Genomic DNA, 23224 nt, shown 5'->3' on the forward strand with positions numbered 1-23224 from the left:
TGCTGAGCATTTATAGTTTTGAAATGCCAGCGATGTCTGTAAGAATTGACCAACTGCTCCCTGCACTGCGAGCAGCGTCCGTGTTTTGACAACCTCTTTCTATCAGGATAGAAAAAAACACAATGTCTAAAAATGGGCCCGTCCACTAAAAATACTGTGAACAGGAATAGAGAACTCACGGTGCTGTTTTGTAGACTCACGTGTGCTTTGGGTTTTATTATAGGACCAGAGCTGCTAAGCTATGCTGAAGGCTGTGGCTGAACTTCCATTATAAGCCTGCTTTTGGCTTCTCCCCAAACCCACAAAAGGCTTCACAGATGCTGCAGCAGCAGCAGTCAGGCAGCCCTTTGCACGGTGTGGTTGCTCTGCTTTTCCCTGTGGCTGGATTTCGGAGCAGGGTGCATGGAGCAGCATCGCCCTGTGCCTGGGATGGGGCTGGAAATGGTGGCTGTCATCCCAACGAGGGCTGGGTTCTGCCCTTTGTACATTACACCTGATGCAGAACCATGGTGGAGGGAAAATGGGGCTGACAATTAGTCTTTGTCCTATTGTTTCTGATAGCTCCTAAAGCTGGTGAGGGCTAAGAGGCCAAAAGACCATTTCTGAGAATGCATTTCTTTGAGAATAGAAGTCAGTGATAACACTGGCATATAAACAATAACCCCACTGTTGGTCTGTTATGTGAAGGAGCAAAAGTTTCACAGTGGCTGTGAAACAGGGATCCCTCTCAGGGTGCTCTATGGGTCTGGTGCTGTTCCCTGCTTTCCCTTTTTATTTTTTATTGTGGTTTTATTCAGCAAACAAAATACATCACTTTGCCAGAGCTCAACCTATAAAAAGCAACAAGTAGGCTGAAGCCCAGCTCAGCTGGGACTGACTCTGCCACTCAGAGCTATCAAACTCCATTTGCAGCATGCACGAAGAAGAAAAGCAGCAATGCCTGAGGGGGCTAACCTGGATAATTGAACAGCATTAACTCTTATCATGAGCAATGAAAAATTAATTGCTGCTGCAGGTTGTTCTGGTATGGAGCCAAGCAGGCAGACAGGTGCCTTAAGATTTTTCCCAGTGGTAAGACTGTGCAGAGGGGCAACTCATAAACCTGCCTTGCCCCATTGCCTCTCTTGGTCAGAACACATCTGCACCGCAGCACAATGCAAGAGGGATTTGAAACACCTTGCAGCTGGCAATTAACGACGATAATGCTAATAAATAGCATTGTTTGCTTGCAAAATGATCATTTGTTCTGAAACAGTCCTTATTAATAGCCCAGGGGTGGTGGCGGCCATCTGGGGCCTCAGCTATGCAAACCACTAAAAGAATTTGCTCAGCCATCGCTTTGCTCTGCGGCCAACACTGCTGCTGATGTCCTGGGTCATACTGGTGCTAAAACTGGTGAACGTTTCCCTGGTGAAATCTATTTCCAGTCAAAACAGCTATTTGTTGCTCTATCTATTTCACAACCCGACTAAGAAAAGCACAAAGGGTAGTATTGACACTTTGAGTAATGCTGCTGACTCCAGGAAAATGAGTCATGTGATGAATTTGCCCCTCTTTATGTCTTTATGGTGTTTCAGATCTAACTGAAATCCTCCCGTGTAGATAAGCAAAGGGAGAAGCTGCCTCTGCACACACCCTGAAGCCATCCAGCCCATGGGATACCTGGTCTGGGGAATGGACCCTGGCTGAAATAAAACCTCTCTCTAATATAGCCAGAGACACCAGCTGCTTTGGTCCATCGGCCCAGGGCACTGAGTGACCCACTAATTATAGCCCCTGGGCATGCCTCAACGCCCTGCTGAGCTATGCCAGCCCTCCCAGTGCATGGCTGAGGATGTTTACCCAGATCTGCTCTATCAAGTGCTCCAGCTCCGTCCCAGCACACAGCTGGCTCTGGTTACACAACACCAAGGAGGGCATTCTGCATTTCCAGCTCACCAAGTTCTAGCTGCAGGAGCTGGGCTGCCCTCTGCCCTCCTCCTCTTGGCCATGTAGTGCATGGGGAACTGTGCTGGCCACTCTGGGGGGAGTGATGGGGAGGGCAGGCAGAACCTGAGCCATTTTGCTGCCTGCCCTTCGCACACCATCAGCAAGAGGGGAGGTTCTAAGAGACACAGGCTCTGCTTCAACTCAATGCTGTCTGCAGCATTTTTTTCTTTAGTTCAGCCATTTTTAATAAGCTGCGAGGTTTATTAAAAATCAGGGAGGCATTCAAATGTTATAAGGATTGAAAAGCATCTAAAACTATTCCTTATGTCGTTGTAGGGTTTGCTTAGTGCTGTCTGTGTTTTCTCATTCATCTGTGGCTACCGTCTCTGCCACAGGAGGAGAAAGCTGCCTTTGTGCAGACAGCCCAGCTGAGGGTCTGTATTGAGGGGACTGGTGGCTAGGAGGGGTGAGACACTGGGAAATGAGGATGGAGAGGTGAAGGGAGAAGGAAGGAGACGTGGGTGGGAGGTCAGAGGCGTGGGGGCTTTGGAGCAACTTGTAAGAGGAGGCTGATGGAGCTGCCAAGCAGGCAGATAAATGCAGAGAACTGTATATAGATACACCTACAGACCCGGAGATAAACAGATATTTTAAGAGATAATAAATGATACTAACAAAATGTATCCATATACGTGTATGTCATCCAGTAACAAATGACTTCTGCAATGCAAGCCTGTCAGTGCCCATATCATCAGTGAGTTAGAAGCCCAGCACAACAGAGCCAATATTCTCTAAATAGCTGCCCTGGCGCTGTGTGAAAATCGGGGCAAACTGAAACGTGGGTAAGGGAAGCAAAATGCATAGGAGCAGAGATGATTGATGCCCTATGGAACACACAATGCAAGAAACTCAGCTCTTGTGACTGTTTATGGCTAACTGCTGAAGATTAGGTCTCTAATAGCATTATGTACTTTGTGAGGAAAATACCTGTTTGGGACATTATTTCGACTTTGCTCACTTCATTCTCCCACATTAAAGACCAGGGAAGTCCCAAGCCAGTACTAAATAACTGCTCCAAAATTCAATAGTTTATTATTTATTGCCTGCATGGAATGTAGGAGCTTAGCCATGGCCCCAACCAAGCAGAAGAAAACAATAGCTTCAACCTCCAGGAGTTTCCCTGGGGGCAAAAGCAGATAATCCAGCTAAAGCCCCTTGTTGTTGCTGTCCTGCCTTTGTAAATGAGGTCCGCAGAAAGCAGACCAGGAAAGAAGAGAACTGACTAAAACCAATACGATCCTGTATAGGTACTGCTTTTCTGGGTGGGAGAGAAGTTTGGGCTTTGAAGAAGAATGAAAAAACAAGAAAAATTCCTGCTTTGGACTTGTATTTTTTAATATGGTGTATGTATATTCCGTATATGCCTTTCCACAACAGTCTGCCTCCCTTGTTTTGCTTTTTGGCCGTGGCTCAGCATTTCCCTTCTGGCTGGAGAGAGGCTGAGGTGTCAAGAGCAGGGCTACAGCTAGGTGATAAAGGCCATCAAGGAAAAATTCAACCCAATGCCTCTTTGGTCAGTGTCGCATTGACCAGAGCAACCTCCAGAGCCACAGCTGCCTGGTAGCTCGATCATCTCAAGGCTGATGTACATCCAATAAAAAGGTAGCAAAGGGGCTGCATTCCAAAGTGATGCTTTCCTCTGCTGTCGGTAACAGGTTTGCTCTCCTGTCAGGAAAATCAGCTTCTCCTGCCTGCGTCTAATCCAGAGCCAAAGCTGAAAAATGTTTGATATTCGTTTGGGTATGTCTTCATATTTCATGGCCATTACTGCACAAGCCAGAGCCCTCCTGTGCTACAGCGTGGCCTAACAAGGATGCACATCTCAGAAACAAATGGACTTTCTAAGTTTACATCTCACAAGTCCTGTTCATCAAATGCACCCGTGGCAATTGCCCGCTTTCCATTTCTGAACTGTGCTAGCAACAAACCGAAAATCTAATAGCATGCACATATTTGGCAAGCTCTTTCCATGGTTTTCATCAATCCTGCAGCTGGATTCAATAAGTACAGAAGATTCAATTTTTTCACACAACATCTCATTTCGTAAGAGTGTCTCAAATGAAAAGAAGTCCCCAAATAATTTGTGAAAATACCTAAGGTGTTTTAAGGTGGTTTTTTTTTTTCCCCCCATTTTTTTCCAAGTAGTATAAAACTGGATTTGTTTTGTAAGTGGAGAATGTTACTCATGTTGGATTAAAACACCTCCAGCATTTCTGACTAAGTGGCTATGGTCCAGTGCAGAGCAAAACAGAATTAATCTTTCAGTGCCTTTTTCTGGTGGCATCCAGCTGTCCCTCTGTCCACTGCAGCCTGAGCACTGTCCAGAATGACACTTACCCAAATTAATTCCTGCAGCACTTGACTGTGAGAAGAGGAAAGCATTTTATAAGGCTTGAGGAGCTTTCTCTTGCCAAATAGTCACTGCTGGGATTCTCAAAAGCATTGTAACTCCTACCAAAATAGGTAAGATCACTAGGAACACAGCAGTGCTTTAGCTCTCAGTGGCTGCCTATAAGCTTCTTCAGCCAGCCCAGCTGCCTTGCAAACACAGTACAAGCAGCAGTGGTTGGCATGAAGGCACAGGGCAAGGAGAAGGGTGGGCTCCCTGTCTCCCCATGCCAGCTTAACACATGGATCGTGTTGCCTGCCATCCAGCTCTCAATGCAGGGTTCCATACAGACAGCCAAGCTGCAGAAGTCCCTGCAGCTATCACCAGGTGTTGCACAGGGCTATTCCACTGCTGGCTGAAATCCCATGCAGGTGGCTTGGAGGGCAGCAGAAGCATTATGGTCCACTTATCCTTTTAGTTTTCATTCTTAATCGGGCTTAAAGTTTCCTTCCTCAGAGATGTTGTTTTGAATGAATTAAGCAGTCGTTACTCATCCTAATTGACTGATGGCAGCAAAAGCTAGCAGAGCTAATTATGTCTCTCACACCTTCCTATTTTTGTCTTCTGCTGCAGCATGCAGCAGAGAAGCCATCAGATGAAAGCCCTACGACAAGGTAGATTTCTCTGCTTAAACTTCTTCTGCACAGCAAGCAGGTTAATAGGAGGTGATATTATTAGCTGTAAACCCAGGCCTCCAGGGTTCCCTTTAGGCACAAGGTAATTTCTGGCAAATGTCACTCCACCCATTGCTGATCCTCTCTAATGGGAAAGGCAGTGAGAACAGTGAGAACAGTGCCTGCTGTACCCCTGGGTCGGGGTATAGGGCTGTTTCTCCAGCCTAGGGAGTGCAGGGTGGTTCTTCTGAGAGCTTGTGTGTTTGGCTACCTGTCACCATCATGTATGCCCCAACAGTGTTGGCACAAGTGAGCTCCCTGCAGCCTCCCAGAAGACTGCTTTGCCTCATGCTGTGTGCTTTGAGTTGGACATCTCTCTCCATTAGCTGTTTCCCATCACTGTCAGGTTATATTTTTAAAGGTCTCACACACAGAGAATGAAATATGAGCATCTTGAGCGTTTCAGTTCCATGCTGTTACTATAGAACTAAAATTCATCTCTCAGAAACGTGGGGGCTGCAAACTTTCCTGCTAGAAACACAAACACTTTGGAGAGAAAATGCTGGATGACAAGAGAAATAGCACTGCAAAAAGCAACAGTTCTTCAGAGATGTTCATTTACTGTCCAGCCTTCATGTGCTGATTAACACCAGCAGCATCTTCAGTGCTGCAATACTGCAGCTCCCTATGGTGCTCTGCATTCACGTGCCACGTTTCTTTGTCATTTATCTTTGCAGATGTGGACATAGCAGCAGTAGAAGGGGAAATGCCTTTGCTAAAGTCACTGAGCAGATGTGGGAATTGGGAACAGAAGGTGGTTTATCTGATACTATAAAGCAGGCCAAGGCAAGGAATTTCAACCAAGGTCCTTTGGATGGCTTTGGGGGAGATGGCACAGCAACAAGCCCAGATCCCTCCATCTGTCTCTGCAGGAAAGGTGTCTCAGCCATGTGATCACCTTCACAGTTCTCCTCAGGACACACTCCAATATTCTTTCCTGTGCTGGGGACCCCAAACCTGGATCAGTAATCCGCATGAGTCTTCACTAGGGCAGAATAGACAAGGACTATGGCCTCCCTCACCATGCTGGCCACCTTTCTGTTGATGCAGTCCAGCATACTGTAGACTTTTAGGCTGCAAGAGCACACTGCTGGCTCATGCCCACCTTTTCATTCACCAGAACCCCATCTTTATAGGGCTGCTTTCAATGAGTTCTTCTAGCCTGTACTCATACCTGGGACTGCCTTGACTCAAGTGCAAAACCCTGTACTTGACCTTGCTGTACCTCCTTAGATTCTTGTGAGCCCACTTTTTCCAATCTTGCCAGGTCTTTCTGGATTAGCATCCCATCCTTCTGTTGTATCAACTGCACCACTCAGATCGATGCCATCTCCACACTTGCTGAGGGTGCACTCAATCCCAACATCCATGTAACTGATCAAGATACTGAAGAGTACCGGTCCCAAGAAGGACTCCTGGAGGACAGCACTTGTCACCAGCCTCCACCTGGACACAGAGCCACTGACCACAACCCTATGGCTGTGCCCGTCCAATCAATTCTTTATCCACTGAATAGGTCACCCTTCAAATCCATTTCTGTTCAATTTAGAGATAAGGACGTGGTGTGGGGCCATGTTAAAGGTCTGTGTCATCCAAAGTCCAAATCTTTTCAACTACTGGAATATCATAAGCTTTGCAGTTTCTTCCCAGACATTACTTAGTACAAGTCTTTGGAAGGAAGCTTTGTGCAAAATTTACATACGTATCTACAGAGGTTTACTTTGATATACAATTGAGGCTGTCTAAAACACACAGAACATTTATTCTGCCAGAGGCAGTTTTACTAGTATAAATTTCATCCAACTTGCACGAATGGAAAAGATTCTCAGATGGATGGATCTTTGAGGTGTTTTTGTATCACCTCCAAGGTGCTGCTGTTCAGTTTCGTGTGTGTTTTTTTAATTATATATATATATATTTAATTCAAAGCTGACACATGAATGTTTTGGACCATCAGTGAAACTATGATGAAGTAAAGAAGGTGGAGAAGCTCTACTATCTATTACCTTCCCTGCTAGAGACTCTGTGGGATGGAGTCTGGAAGGACTGATCCTGTGCTGTTGAACAGCTAACTTTAGGAGCTCAAAACTAGATTTTTGGCACAAATTATGGGAAGAAACTTGAGCACAGAGAAGCTAGCAGATACTTCTCAGCTTCTCAGCAGGAAAGCAGTATTCAGATGTCTCATCAAGCACAGGGATATTTTTGCGTAGGTTTGTTTTCTGATGTAAGGGAATTTGTAAAATCTGGCTCATGCATGCATGAGGCAGTACTTGGGAGATAAATGACATAGAAAAAGAGAGTTGCTTTCTCACCCTGTGGTTCTTTTCATGGATTGACGTGAAGTTTGAGGTTGCAGGGAGGGACCTCTGGGACCACCTGCTCCAATCCCTGCCCAAGCAAGGAAGCCCACAGCAGAGCTCCCAGGCCCACATCCAGGCAGCTTTTGGAAATCTCCAAGGAAGAGTCTCCATAGCCTGGTGGCAGCTTGCACTGGTGCTCTGACACCTGTGCAGTAAGGAATTGTTCTCATCTACAAAAATGTGCAAAGGAGAGCAGGAAAAGAGTAGACAAAGCTACCCATGGCTATGGGGAGGATCTCACAGCATTTATCCCATCACATTGCCAGCAAAAGATTGGAGTTACTTTTCCAGCTTCTTGTCTGGCTGCAGTGTTGTACTCTAAGATCTGCCATGGGAACTCACTCAAAGTGACTCCATAGAAAAGTCATTTCTGGCGTTGTGTTTTCCTCATAGCAGCACGCCTCTGAGAATGGTCCCTGGATGTGCAGCACGGACAGATGCGTGGCTGGAAATGGTGATCTGCCTGTATCTCTGTGCTGTCTGTGTTACCTGTAGTTGCATCAGGAGGTTAAGGTCTGAAGGATGATTGTGAGTCTTAACTGAAACTGTAATTGTGTGGTTTGTGGGTGAGATTCCCTTTAAAACTGTGTAAGCTGTAAAGGGTTTTTAAGAAGAAAAGGTCCAGCCAGATTGGGCAGAACCAGTAGAGATTTATAATGCAATGATTTTTTCTCATTTCCCTTTGTCCCTGCGTTCAAATTTTTCCTTCGACCATGAATGTCAAACAAGAGGAATGAGAGCACTTCAGAGGTATAACCAGCATTGCTTGAAGAATTCCTTCACCTTATATTTGCTGAGCTGAGAAACTGCTGACTTTCCATCACAGGCCTCCCAGGTCTTCCAGTCTGTTTTAGAAATTAATACAAAGCTCAGGGAAGAATGAGGGTCTGGAGGATATAAAGCAAGCTGTGGAAAAATGGGAGTGTGGTGGGAGCTATACAGTGAATGCATATTGCCTATATTTGGAAACCAGAGCGTGTGCACTTCCAACAGCTGTGAGCAATAACATTACAGGGGAAAAAACGACCTAATGGGTTCCTGCATGCAACTGCTCTGCGTTTTTGAGCAGCCGGGGTATGAAATCTAAGAGCTCCCAAATTTCACTCACAATCTATGGGCCAGCTGGATGGATGTGGAACTCTGGAGCACCAATGGCACACAGCTAAATGCTGTCAAAAGCAGCCAGAACCTCCATGAGTCACTATCTGAAACTGTCCTCTTGCCTCCTGAACAGGAGTCCCACCAGCACTTTTTGTGCCGAGCCCATTCTCAAATCTGCACTTAGTGAATTTTGGGAAAACTTTGGTCACTTTTTCCTCCTCCTTCTTAGAAATCAGGTTTTCTGCTCTCACTGCGACCTGCCACACTCTAAATACTCAGGAAACGAAACACTGGTGAGAAAAGTAGCAGTGTATGTTGGGAGAATGTCAATCTGTCAATAAGAGGTGCAGCTAATGAGGCCAGGTCCATGCTGATCTCATGACACCTACTGTGCTTGAGATGACTTTGAGCACAGGGATGACACACAACATTAGCAACCCCAAACCTCTGAGCAGCCAAATGCTAGTTACAGAAGAATATCTTTGGGGAAAAAAAAAAAAGAAATAACATCCCATTTAGCAGATTACCAGCTGAAAAAATGTCAGCAACATGCTTTCCAACTCCCTCATAAATTATTTTAAAATGTGAGTAATACTTTTTGAATAGGACCTGCATGATGCTAAAGATCTGTCTGGTTTGCCCAAAAGCTGGGAGCAAACATGAGAATCTTCTGCCTGTGAACTCACACAGTGAGTTTATTTTATCTGATGAAATGTAGAGGAATCTTCTGTTGCTGAGGGTATTGCAGTGAGCTGTGTGCTCAAAGTGAGAAATAAGTCAGCCTTATTTCTTAGTTCTGCTTGAAGTTTTCAGAGCACCTTATTCACCACAACTGTCCCAAACACCGATGGCAATGGGTCATCCTTGTGATCAGAGCTAAGCTCCATCTCCAGGCCTGGAGCAGAAGGAGCAGCCCAGCATCAGGCTATGGGGTTATATCTGGCCACTGGAATACCACGGGCTACCCATGAAGCAGACAGGAGGTGGCTCACAGTCTGTATTCAGCTCAAGGAGTGCCTGCTGCACCATGTGCCCTGTCCTGTCCTCCTGCCCTTTTCATTCCTGTTGCTCTCTGTCAGGAATAGAAGCATCCTCCTTGTTGTCCTTGTGCTGCAACATGCCCAAGGCAGTGAAAATGTATGGTGCAGGGATACATGTGCATTAGAAAAACTAGGGTTTTATACATAATTGTGTGCAAATGTATGACTTCAAATTGGAAGGTGTGTTTTCATGAAGGAAAAGAATAAGCCCTAGGGGAACAAAATGAGTGAAAAGGAGGACATTTAGGGCAATCAGCACTGAGAGGAGATCTAGAGAAGAGAATTTTCTGTTTTCCTAATGAAACTGTATACACTCAGGTACACACCTGTATTTTGGCAAAGCACTAGAGACAGGCAGATCTCTGTTTCATCTTCACTCCAGTTCCTTTCATTAGATGTACAAGACTTTAATGAAATGTAACCTAGAGAAAAAGATCTCTTTTGTGGCAGAACTGAAGCAAAATGACTTAAATCTTTTATGGCCTCCGTTTCTAAAAATGTAAATGACTAATAGAAATTGTAAAATATTCACAAAGTCAGTATTCCACGTTTACAGATAATGCTGAATTACCCCAGAAGAAGTTCTTAAATGGGAATTTAATGGCTATCTTTGTACAGAATGAGCACATTTCTCTGCAGCTCTCATCCTATAAGGAGAGGATCCAGGGAACCACCGAAAGCTAATGGGCTCATTAGCCTGTGCTTGGCTCTGTCACTACACGGTCCCAGATGCCACTGCGTGCTGCAGGGTTGGTCCTCCCCAACAGACCACACTGGCTGCTTTCTCCTAAGCTGCGGTAGACCCAGAAGTGATGACATTATCATTTCTTTGCTAGTTGTATTTTTACACACCCAACTTTTACATACACCGCAGTGTCGAGACTAAGCCCTCCCCAGGGCACCGTGGGCTCTTCTTTAAAAATATTAACTTCTCCCTAGAAAGAACTCAGTTATGTGAGGCAGATTTCAGGGGCTGGTCCAGGAAACGGTGCAAGTCAAACGAGCTGTAGAAAGCCATCCAGTGTAAGATTTTGGTGGGATTTCACATTCGTCCTGCCTCCAATTCTGAGCCTGACCTCAAAGCCCAGATGGCCTTTGCTGTCCCCCAGTTAAGTAAGAAAAGGTGATGGAATTTGCCCAATCCGTCATGAATCAGGAAGCTGATATGCTCTCTTAGCAGTTCAGAAGATAAAATCAGAAATGTCAAGTGAGGCAGCACCAGCTTGACCTGGTGCTGAGAGACCCATGGGGAATAAGTGCTCATAATGAATTGGTTCCTTCCCGAGGTCTTTGAGGAAGATGAGAGCAGACAGTGAAATCCAATACCGAGAAAAAGGCCACTTCATAAACACATCTTGGACTCAGGGAGAGTGTCCCAAAAGGATGAAAATTCCAGAAGTAAAAATGTTCAGAAGTGTATTTCTTCAAATGCAGGCCTCTTTGCCAGCCATAAGCAGGAGCTGGTGAACAGCGAAGGCCCCGAAACTGCTCTGCTCCTACCTGGGCCCTGGAAGAATCATAGAACCGTAGAATCTTAGAATGATTTGGGTTGGAAGGGCCCTTTCAGACCACATGGTTCCAACCCCCCCGCTGTAGGCAGGGTCATCTCCCACTAGACCAGGTTGCTTGAAGCCCCATCCAGCCTGGCCTTGAATGCTTCCAGGGAGAGGGCATCCACAGCCTCTTTAGACAACCTGTCCCAGTATCTGACCATCCTCACAATAAAGAAAATTTCTTTCCAATATGTAGTCTAAATCTACTCTCTTCCAGTTCAAAACCATTTCCCCTCATCCTGTCACTACATGCCCTTATCAAAGGTCCCTCTCCATCTTTCCCGTACCCTTTCAGGTACTGGAAGAAGACAGCCAGGACTTGACTTTACTCTTGAATACCGTATGAGTTCCATCTGTCAAAGCTAGCACTTCCATTTTGGCCAGTTCCTTCTGCTCAGCAATATCTCCCTATCTCTCAGTTTCACTGATCCAAACTGTTTCTGCTGAATTCAAATGTAAAAGAAAATTTTACATTGGGACTCTAGCCTGTAGGAAATCCTGATTTTGTTTTTGCCTCTTCAGACACTTACATTTAGGATCAAAAAGCATTTATCCAGACCTCAAAAGCCTTGGATTTGATATCCAGATCTATCCCTGACCAGCTGTGTAGCTTTAGCAAGTCGTTTGACGTTGTTCAGCTTTCCACCTGCAAAACCCAGTACAGATGGAAAGCTGTGCACATGTTAGCTGTGACCTGAGAGCGGGTGTGCAGCCAGGGCTGCTCTATGCCAGCACCCGATAGGGAAGCAGCCAGGAATGCTGCTGGGGAATAGTGTCAGGAATATTGACTAAAATATAAAAGAAAGGAGAAAGCCTTCCGCAGCAATAGCCCGTCTTCATCTGATGCGGCCTTCCCAAATCCTGGTAGGAACACAGGGCTTTACGAACTGCTCAAAATACTTTTTGAAGAGGTTTACAAATCTGCTTATCTTTCACATTGTTTTATTTTATGGTTTCTATGGTGGCCCATTAATCTGCAATGAGAACACATTCTAATTTGAAGACAGATGATGATACAGGGATAAAATGACCTTTCCTTTTCCTTCTGGGAGCCCATATATGCTCTTCACGAAGCACAGATTATTATGGTTTTGTTAGAAAGTTTCTTTTACCGCTCTTGGCTTCTACTTTCAGGATCACTTTCATCTGGTTTCCTTCATGGGCTGAGTAACACTTTCCCCTGGATTTTGTGCCTTCTCTTTACTTTGTTTTCTCATTGCACAGAGAAATGCATGAAGCTGAGGTGAACTTTCAGTTTATAGTATCTGAAGGGATTTGAATTTAGGTCAGACAAGTTCAGCTATTCCCATAGGATAATCCTGTTGCTGTACAGCACTGCTGGACATGCAGCAAATGCTACAGGCTCCTGTTGGAGATGATTTGTGTTTGCAGGTCCGGAAAGAGAACTGGGGACGTGTTAAATGGATTCAGTCCAACCATAGGGAAACCAGCAGCCATCCCACTGCTGGGGATTTCACTGTAGTCACAAACCCTTTAGGAAGGATGCCATGCTGGATGTCTCCACTTTCGTTGCAATAAATCTGGAAAAGACATTGCTGTAACAAAGCAGGCAGCTGGGTCTGAATGGCTGTCACCCCCCCACAAGCCAAGGTCATTCTAAAAGTCTCCAGTGGCAGATGGGCAAAAGCAGCTCTTCCTGCTTCAAAGGCACGGGATGCTGCCGTGGAACCAGTTTTTTCTTCTGCAGGTCTTCTTGTCACCGAGCAGGAAGGAAAAGCTGCAAACAAAGGCAACTTCAGCGATTTTGGAACATGAAGAATAATGTCCTTCACTGCTGCCAAGGCAGGGCTCAGTGCAAAGAGCTGAACGGCACTGATTCCTACAGTCAAGGACTTATGCCCCTCTTGTTCCTTTGCAAGATAAGCTGTTCCCAACTGGATATTAACTCTTCCTGCAAACGCAGTGTCAAAACAATGGCAATACACTACCAAGGTCCAGCATTTTCCTTAAGAAACTGTGAAGCACCAAGGAGAGCTTCGTTGCAGAAGAAGCAATGCAGACATATAATGCAACAAGATGTGAACACTGATGGGAACAGCCCATGGCTTCGATGTTGGTCGCAGATGCACAGGGCTGAGGACATAGGGCTGAGGCCACCTCAGAGGGTCCTGGTAAGTTCCAAATATTCTTTTAAGAAGGCATCTCCACTCTGCTTTGGTCATCCCTCTTTGTGGCTCACCCTCCCCAAGCCTGGACCATTTCTTTTCCCATGTCACCTATTCCACATGCTGGGTCTGGTAACACTGCCTGCAAGGACATAAGTTTCCAGCTCAGAATTATGATGAGAGTTAAAAAGAGCCCCCAGAAAAGTCTCAGGGGAGAGGGAGGCTGATGGAAGATTTGTCACTGAAACGGATTATAGTAAACCAATAATTAATTAATCTTGGTCCTTGAGAGCCTTCTTCCCCCCCTACTCGTTTCTTCTTTTCCTCCTCCTCTTCTCCCCCACCTCCTGGGATTTGGAGTGTTTATGGGAGTTAAGGCAAGTCACAACTTGGTAAATCAGAAAGCCTTGTTCAGCAACTCAATTGCTTGTTATTCCACTCTGGGACACATTAATGAGGTCAGGCAATGTTTCCTCTTGTGTCATTTCCAAAACATCCCAGCTTCTCTGAGAAAGGCAACGCTGATTATCATGATTAACTGATGCTCCTTGCAGGTGTTTAGTCTTGGTAAAGCCAGAACTGGTTTCCCCATACTGGAATTAACTCCCTGGCCCTGTTGCTCCATGTGCTTTTATTGACACTTCACGGCAACATGTCAGCTGTTGCAGGTTCACTCCCAGCATCTTGCAGTTGTGGTGGAATCAGGAATGCACAGAGAAGGTCACTGAAGGGTAACTTAAGTGCCATGGACCTGAACATGGAGACTTTGGCGCAAAAGAGGGGAGGTAGGTACTGTTTTATTGAAAAAGTGGAAAACTAATAAAAATAAATGGAAATAAGTGAAGGAAATTGTTGCAGAAGGCCTGCAGCTCCATGTTGTTCCTTTGGCAAGGTATAAGTGAGGGTAGGTGTTTCAGGAGGAGCAGAAATGTACAGCTCTCTCCCCAGTGAGGAGAGCTCTTTGAGCTCTGAAATCCATCAAAGAGCAGGAGTGTTAATCATTTTAGTTTTACAATTAAGCTAAAATACAATTTTAAAACTGTTCAGTTCAACATATGCTGGCTGAGGAAATAGCATTGACAAAGTTGACACTGAATCTGTATTAAAATATTCCCTTCCTTCATGACTGGGTTATTACCTGACTGAATGTAGTAGCAGACTCAAGTTGGCTTTTTTCAACACAGTTCTGTTCTTGCATCTGTCAGTGAAAGGAGTGTCAGATAGGATGGTAAGATGCACCCACAGCGTTCTCTTCCTGGAGCTGCTATCTCTTGGGGACCACTCACAGGGCCTCATGGTGCACCCTAGGAGTAAGCCTGGGATACTATGGGAAATCCAAAGTGAACAAGAGCCCTCGGCCATGGCAAAGCCATGAAGAATATAGGATGCTTTCAGCCCCAAAATATTATATGCCTGCTGGGCAGAGCTGGTTATCTGCTCACTTGCCCAGCGGGTGCACTTAAGGTCCAAGCAGAAGAAAGCTGGTCTTTTTTGAGAACCTCAAATTTACATGAATACTTTTTGCCATTCCTACCCATAATGGAAGGCTTGTACGCCTGGGATCTACATTTATGCCTCCAAACTCCACTGCTGTAGTAAAGAGCACCAAAAACTGGCATGTAGTTCAAAGCATTTGCTTTAATGCAATCTTGAGCATTCACAGATGTGGATTTTAAAGTATCCTAGTTTCAGTAACAGGTCACACCATGTTTGCAGGTTTTATTAACTTGAATAAAACAAGATAAATCTCATTTAGCTTCTGCCGTGTACCCACCATGAGAAATGTCAGCTGAACTGGGTTTAAAAACGAAAAAAAAAAAGAGAAGAAAAATATTGTTAGCTCTAATTCAGTGCACAGCAGTAAAGACCCCAAGATGTACGCCGTAGCTAGGAGGGAGGAGTGATACAGAGGCAGGGATGAATAGCTCTGGAGAAAGAAGCAAAAAGAACAGAAAGAGGAACTTTGTAAGCTATTGCTTGTACAAGAAACAATTGAATTACAGTGAGATAATTACTTGGCTAATGAGGGCAGACAGGCAATTGCAATATTCCCAGGTTTTCCTTCCCTTTCCTGAAAATACTTAAAATAATTGAAAAACAAAGTGGCTATCTATAAATACAGGAAAACTACTCAGCTCCAAACAGTACAGCTAAGCACTGAGGATGGAAACCATTATTTGCCGGGGATTTGGAAGCATTTAAAGGAGAAGCTTCCCTTAAGGAAGAGGCACTGCGTGCCACACAGGAGCTTCTTAGCAGCTTGCTGTTCAACACCAAGCTGCTTAAAAACCCTACCTGGAGATGCTGAGCCTTCTAATGAGGAGCTCAGTGGCTGTCAGATGGAGCACCTCAAGTCATTTGTTTCCTGCCCGGGGGCTAACTATCCTGTCGGCAGAGAAAAGGGCAGCTACCAGCACTGACATTTCAGGAGTCCCCATTAGGGCTGCAAGCATTATCACTGCCTTGTTTACTGCAGGGCAATGAGTTCTCCTGGTGTCAGAAGCACAGCGCGTTTTTTTCCTTACTTGCATGATAACAGCCTCTGCTGTTCCCAGGCAGGGCTAACTGCAGCAGGATGGATGGCAGAGCAGCTGTCTTTGCCCAGAGCAGCTCGTGAGGCAATCTCAGCAAGATGAGGAGCTCCCACCGACAGCCAGCACTGTGCCAGCTCATTAAGTGCTATGGGAAAACATCTAATAACATGGGATGCTAGATGCTGGCTGGCTTTTTTTAAGCATCAGGTTTTCCAGCTCAGCCGAAGCCATCTCTAATCAGTGTAGCTTTTAAGCCTCAGCTGTCAACTGCTTGCGAGCAGTTTCTGAGAGCAAAGCTAGGAACAGTTTGCAGAAGATTTTTAGTACAAATCAGGCTGAAATCAGGAGGAGGTAAATGTCTCATTTTGTTTTGGTTGTCTCATGGCTGCGTAGGCGCTGCTTTGCTAAGACAGAGAACAGTGTGCCTGGCACCAGAGTTTTGTAGCCCTGTGTGGCCACAGAGGTTCATCTCCCTGACAGAGCTGTCCATGAGATGAAATGAGGCTGCACGTTACTGATTCCCACAGTGAGGGCAACACAAGTCAGGAAGATGGGAAGCACTATGGAAGAGTTCCTATTAGAGCACATTGACAATGATGACATTCAGAATACCTCTTGTTCGCTTCGGATATTGCTTGGCTCACCAAAGATAAGTGAAGATGGTAGATTTTATAGCTTCTCCTTTGGTGACAAGGTAAATAGGTGACTGCAACCCATTGTGCTGATATCTGATGCCCCATGAGACTGCGTTGCTGAGTACGGTCAGGTGGAACCATAAGAAGGAGTATGGAATATAAGGAGTATGGAGTACAGTTGCCTACGGCACTAGCTTATCCAAAAGGTGAACATTTAGCTCAGAAAGTTCTTCCCCTTTTACTTTTTTCCCCTCTTCTCCATATATTGCCCATGCTTTCTGTCTAGAACTGGATTCTGGGAAACGGCATGGAGCATCACTGCAGTCCTTGGCTCTGATTCTGTGCCAGCCTTACAGTGAGGCAGCATTAGGGGGATTGGTACGGGCTTACCAGACAGAAGACCATGGCCTTCTGGTTTCCCCAGGTTAGGCAGGCTTTCTCCATGCCATGCTGCTCGGCAGAACCCTGTATTTCACCCTCTCCTACAACAAAGTCCCTAGCTTTGTGAAGATAATATCACAACAGAGGCTCATTGCACCTATTGTCCAATTATGTCAGTCTGTAACAACAGCTCCAAGTGAACAAAAATAGCTTTGACAGAATGAATTATAATGCTCTGTTTTATGACTAATTACAGTGCCTTGGTGAGATAACTTAAAAGCTGTCACAGTTGAGACTACATGACACCTTAGCTGACAGAGATGAAACTAGGAGTCAGGGGTATCTCAGCTCTTTGCCTGCATGTGTTTCCAAAACAGGCTTTGCCAAATGCCCCTCCTGCCCTGCAATCTAAACTTGGAAGAGATTTAGCATTTTCCTATTTTTCCTGCTCTATCATGGCCAATTATCTATTTATTTTAATCCATACGTCTGACAGTTCTTACTGCTCTTCATAGCTGTGGCTTAGACCATTTCTTCTAGAGGATGCTGCAGTAACTGTTGCATGCATTGGTGGGCTTAAAAGATGAAAGAGAACTTGCTGCAGCAAAAAAAACCCCACATCATAATTGTGCACATAGGACCACAAAGCCAGTGAAGCCACTGAAAGTAAGCACATGCTGCAAGATAAGCAGATGTTTAAAAGCATTATTGCATGGAGAGTTATGTCCCATCTAGGACAAAGTCTTTCAGTTTAGCTGGATGCACTCTGTGATCTAGAGTGACTTCATAGATGGAGAAGGGGAGGCTGCTGTATGGAAGGCCCCTCTGTGTGGAAGAAATAGACCGGATTTCTCCTCATGTGGATTGTTTTCCTTCAGGCTCTGCAGCATGGCTATGTGTGAGCAGCGTACTGCATGAACAAACATAGCTGAAGCTGTTGGTTGCTTGGTTCCCCTTCGTCATGGGGCTATAGGGTGCCAACTTCCAGGGAGGTATTCCTATTTTAATTGCCTCTGCATTAGTCAGTCGTTTATCACACAGCAGGACACCATTATCCAGTGCCTGCTCTCAATTCTGTTGCGTCACCTCATCTAAAATTAAACTCCAAAATAAAAAGAATATTATCCTGTTTGTTAAGAAGCAAATACTGAATAGAGGTTTTAGCTGAAGAGTTTGATGCTACAATTTGCTCTGACATAGTCAAGGATAAAAAAAAGTTACTAAGAAGCCTTCTCATAGCTAAGCTTTTTATCTGAGAAGCCTTACGGTATATAGCTTTATCTTGTTAATATATTAATCCAAGAGTCAGGTGGTGAAGATTTCATGGTTTGGAAATAAAATTGTGAGCAATTATTCAAACGCAGTACATGCCCATGTCAAAAGCTATTGCAGTAATGTTTTGTTTTCATGTCCATGCAGAAATTCCAATTTGTGGATATTGCTTTGAAAAATCCGAGAGCAAGCAGGGGAGGGTGGTGAAGGAGAAAAATATTTTCTTTGATGCACGCAGAATAAATGCAGTGTCTGGATGATGTATCTCAAAACAAATAGTTCTCAACATTTTCTCTCCTGTCTGGCTTGACTTTACAGCATCTTCTGCACATAACATATGCAATGGAGTAGTTCCAGGGCTAAGGGAAAAGCCTGAGACATTTCAGGCTCTGTGTCCAGGCACTTCATTTTATTCTCTAGGTTTTCAGTTTGAAAAAGAAGCTAATGACACTCCCAGCTGTAACTAAGGTGCTACAAAGAAAGACTTCTGTAATGATTCTAGGTGCTTTGATTAGAAAGAAACGGTGGTGGTGGTGGGGACCCCAGCAGATGATGCCCAATCCTACACTGTTATTTTACTGTGGCTCACATCTGCTCCTTTGAATAGTATAGCAGTGCAAGAACCTGCATTTTGTTCCATGACCCAGGATCATCAGTTTTTAGAGAAATACCTTCATTTTTATCTTTCCAAAGGATTTGCTTCCTGCACATCCTTTCCTGGAAGTACAGGGGATGTATGCAGTGGGTATGAATCTTGCTTTTGGGAAAAAAAAAGAGGAGATGGCATGCTTTCTGTAAACAACAGAGACCTCTCTGGCCCTTACCAGAGATCCATCTTCCTCTGCTCCATATGCCTCAGTCCTCTGGTCACTGCTCAGCTCTGCAATCAGTGCTTCCTGGGCTTTCTGTGCAGAGAGAAGGCTCATGAAAACTATAAACTCCTTAGCCCCACACAGAAAAAACATTTATTCTCAAATCTTCCAGGCCCTTTAGTTTCCTTAATATCCATTACCATCAAATAATTTCTTAAGTGAACTAACCGAAAACCTGAAATCTCTCCAGCATAGAAACACCGCAATACTCTGCAGTAGTTCTAATGCCTGAAGTGTCACTACAGAAGCAATGGGCTGAGTGCTGCAGTGAAGAGACAAAGGCTGGAGTGTTTACTATCTTTATGTGTTTTCCTATGAGCAAGTTCCCAAAGTTACAGCAACATATCTCTGGACCAGCATTTCCCAAGGAACACTGGGTCTTCTACAGAATGTTCTAGGGCTGCACTGATTTCTGGTGACTTACAGAGTGCATTTGGTAGAGCTTACACTTTGTAGATAACTTCACTCAGATTTGAGAGTAGAATAATAATAATAATTGCTAGGTGGCTTGAAGAACCAAGGTGCCAAGCACACACAGCTTCTCTGAGAAGAGAAGGCATGATGAAAGCTGCTACACCAGGCCTGAATCTGTCCTCCACACAAAATCCTGTAGCTCCTGCTCAGGTGGGTGCTAAGGGTAAATGGAGAGTGTCTGACAGTTCTGAGACCTCAGAAAAACGAGTTACTTCCATTGCAATTTTCACTGTCGAATAACATTCCAAAGACCAAAAACCACTGGAAAGAGCAGTTCAATCTGATTCACCTTGGCTTGTTAAGAAAGCTGGTGGTGGGGCATTTAGGATGGAACGCACTAGATTTTTGTTTACTGCACGGCAAGAAAAGTGGAAACGGTTCTTCATCAGGAATCCAAGTCAGGCATTTAAACGTGCGTGCTTTGGATCTGTCTGAGTTCTGAAATTCTTTTTTCTCAGCATTTTCCTGACATTTTTAGGCGTTAAATGTTAATGTAATTAAATGCTAATGTGACTTCAGCCTCTAACAAACACAGCATGCATTTTTCATGCTCAGAAAGCCTCACAGAAGTGTGGGAGTTTACTTCTTTTCCTTCAGCTTCTCAAGTTTTAGAATGTCTGTTTGCAAAAGGAACCAGTCCATGTGTACCCAGCCTGTAATGCAGATAGGAAAATGCAGAAGAGCACTGTTATGGAACAAATAGTGGACACTTTAAAGCTGAAAACCTGTCCAGAGTGATGTATTGTATCACAAGGATATCCTATCAGTGCAATTAGTCCTAATTTAATTATTTAATACAGATGCTACCAAGCATAGTAACTGCAAGCTAGGAAGAATTCAGTTTCATCCAGTGTGGAGCAGAATTTTAATGTAATTTTAGTGTTTGAGTGTTTCTTCTGTTTTAGTGTTTAGCTTTAGTGTTTCTTCTGAGTGATGGCAGATGCTCTTCACTGTGGGAATGGAGATTTACTTGTCTTACATTTCTTTATACTCCGTGCTTCTGAATGGCAAAAATGTCCATCTCCTGAAACAGAAGCAATAGTCACTACTTGTGTTAATGTAATATACTGTGCAATGACTGTGAGCCCACCACAGTATCTGTGTTCTGTCCTTAAAGTAAGGACAAAAGTAAGTTAAGGGAAAACATTCTTGTTGTCAAGGATAGTATTTCTTACAAAACAGATGACTGGAGATGAATCCTACTAAAATCATTTGGACTCTTAAGCACACACATCCCTTCCCATAGCAATCATAACAATAAAATAACATCAATAACAAAGCCAACAAAAGCAAAACCAACCAACCAACCAAACAAAAAACCCTCAATTTTTTTGCAGAAGAAATATTTTATTGTTTCAACTTGCTGCATTTAAAGCTCGCTCTTTGCATTAGAAAATAAGATTCCATCCACAAGATTAATAATTCTTTTGCGTTCTTTTGTTTCTACTGTTCTGAATTGATCAAACTTCTCCCTGTTTGGCAAAAAAAGAAAAATAAAATAGCCAGTCAATCAGTCTCTCTGTGATTAACCCCATGTATCATGCAGAATATAAACTCTGATGTTGCTGGCAGAAGGATCAAATCCTCTCTTTGTCTAGGGGCTCTCTCTGCTGTTCCATCTCCAAAGAGCTTTGACTCAGATTTTGTAGATTTACTTGTGTGCTACTGACAGACCACTATCTTGATTTCTGCAGAACCAGAAAGAAAGGAAAGGGGAAAAAACCAAAAGATCCCACCTCACTTATCTGAGAGCAGACAGAAGACAAATAGGAATTTTTTACTTTTTTATTTTTTAATCCAGTTTAGATTATCTATTTTCTTCAACTATCAAAAATAGACAAGTGGAAGATAGTTAACCAGCTTAAAGTGGGATAGTAATCCCCACACATCTGCCAAGGGAAATGAAACTACCAGCTCTACTCCACCCAGTCCTTTATTGGCTTCTCACAGCGGGGCTGGCTTCAGCTCACTAAGAGCTGTACCAAGGCAACAAGTCCAAGATCACCATCTAACAAACTGTAGAATAACTCAGGGAGATCACAAAGAATCCCAGTTAAAGCAAAGACATCCTTCAGCAAGATGACCATGAGCAGTTGAGGAGTGCTGAGAGAAACCGCTGTTCCACCATCTGATGCTTCCTCTCTCTCATCCCTTTCAGCCATTCCTGCTCATTTGCTGCCACTGATACATCCAAGAGACAAGGAGCTGTAAAGAGCACAGGAATAAAGAGCAGGAGTGGATGTCAAGAGAAAGGCAAGTAGGTGGCACGGAAGATGGGAAGCAAAGAAAAAAAATGCCTGGATAACGTGGTACTAGATCTTAAATGCTGCTCAGTAGGCCTGAATAGGATCCTTTTGTGACACCATCATATAACACATGGATTTGTAAATGGAAGCCATGGGCAATTTAGGAGACAGCGTGAAGAGAGCTGCGTATCTTATCTGTGAACAGCTCCTGTGCTTAATCCAAAGACTGAAATATGTAAGCATTATCTGGTCCTACAAAGTGACACAGAAAGGTGAGGTGAATCCCTTCTCAGATGCTTTTTATTTTAATAGATGGTTCCCTTAACAGCTTAGATTAGTCAAATATTCAAGATTTTCAAGCTTGAAAGGAAAAAAAAATCCTTAAAAGACCTTTGTTGTTGTTGTTTTGTTTGCTTTTTTTTTTTTTTTTAACAGTGATCTTGGCACAACTGCTTGCCTTTGCTGTCTGACACTTTCAGCAAGAGGTAAATTACATAGACTGTAGAGTAAATTTTGTTGAGATACACCTTTTTCTTAAGAATTCTTTTAAGGTTTAATTCAACATTTAAATTGAGATTACAGTTAACTTCTTTTGAATGTTCCATTCTAGAAAGTCAAACAACTTGATGCAATTTTGTTGGACAATTTAATTTAAAAACGTGTGTTAAAGAATGTACTGGGAAATTCCCAGAGAACGGGAGAGACTCCTATGTTGGTCTTTATGCAAGTGGCCATTGTTCTGTTGCTGCTATTTAGTTGTTTTCTCGACTTTTGTTTGATTTAAGGTAAGATCAGTTCTTGTCCTGCCTTTTTGATTCCATGCACCAAGCCTGATCTGATTTCCTTGGAATCTAACTTTTCCTGAAATCCAAAGGGAAGAATGCACCTGGTGCTACTGAGGAACTTGCAGACACTTGAGGGAACTCGTCTCTGAGTTTTCACCTAGGTCTTAATACCCTTCAGTAAGCTGGTGAAATGTTTCTACAGGGCAGAGTACCCCAAATTACTCATGCCAGGACTTCTGCTTTGGCAAAACCAAACTAAATTCCAAGCTTAAGAAAAGGGAAACTATAGCACCTTTCCTGCTCTGAGGGATTTCTTTTCTAACAGTTCTTTCATCGTTTGTTCCTGTGATACAGAATCATCATTGTGCCTTATACAATTACCAGCTTAAATCCAAAGGGAACTGGAAAATTTGTGTCACCTTATTTAAAGCAATGAGGACAAAAGAATACAGACAGAGCAAAACTCCCTCCCCATTTCTCTTCAATCTACTGCAAGGATAGCAAGAGCCACTGAGTGCTTGACTTCAGCAGAATTACCCCTCTGAAAGCCACATGGTATCAAGATCAATTGATGTGATGCCATTTAGTGTCTCTGCCAACTGTCAGTATACATGGCTGCCTATCTCAACCATGCCCCATGAAGGCCGTGTGCTGATACCTTTCATGTTGGGCAGCCTGCAGCTCTCCAGCTATGTACTCATTCTAGACAAAGTTGGATTCAGTGAGGGCAATGCAGATGGCTCATCCTCATACACAGCATGCAATGGCAGGCTTGGGTCAAAAGACCTCA

The 23224-nt window shown here is 44.0% G+C and overlaps 1 long non-coding RNA gene across 1 annotated transcript; it reads left to right on the top strand.

The window, feature by feature from the left end:
* Positions 1 to 12518: 12518 nt before the first annotated feature.
* On the top strand, positions 12519 to 21759 carry LOC122189581. The gene is made up of 3 exons (XR_006181874.1): positions 12519 to 13241; positions 13895 to 14020; positions 21562 to 21759. It is a non-coding gene; the product is annotated as an uncharacterized LOC122189581 (long non-coding RNA).
* The last annotated feature ends 1465 nt before the right edge of the window (positions 21760 to 23224 follow it).

The sequence above is a fragment of the Lagopus leucura genome, unplaced genomic scaffold (assembly GCF_019238085.1).
Source record: "Lagopus leucura isolate 7727_CA_CO unplaced genomic scaffold, USGS_WTPT01 Super-Scaffold_100157, whole genome shotgun sequence".
In the NCBI taxonomy this organism is placed as follows: Eukaryota; Metazoa; Chordata; class Aves; order Galliformes; family Phasianidae; genus Lagopus; species Lagopus leucura.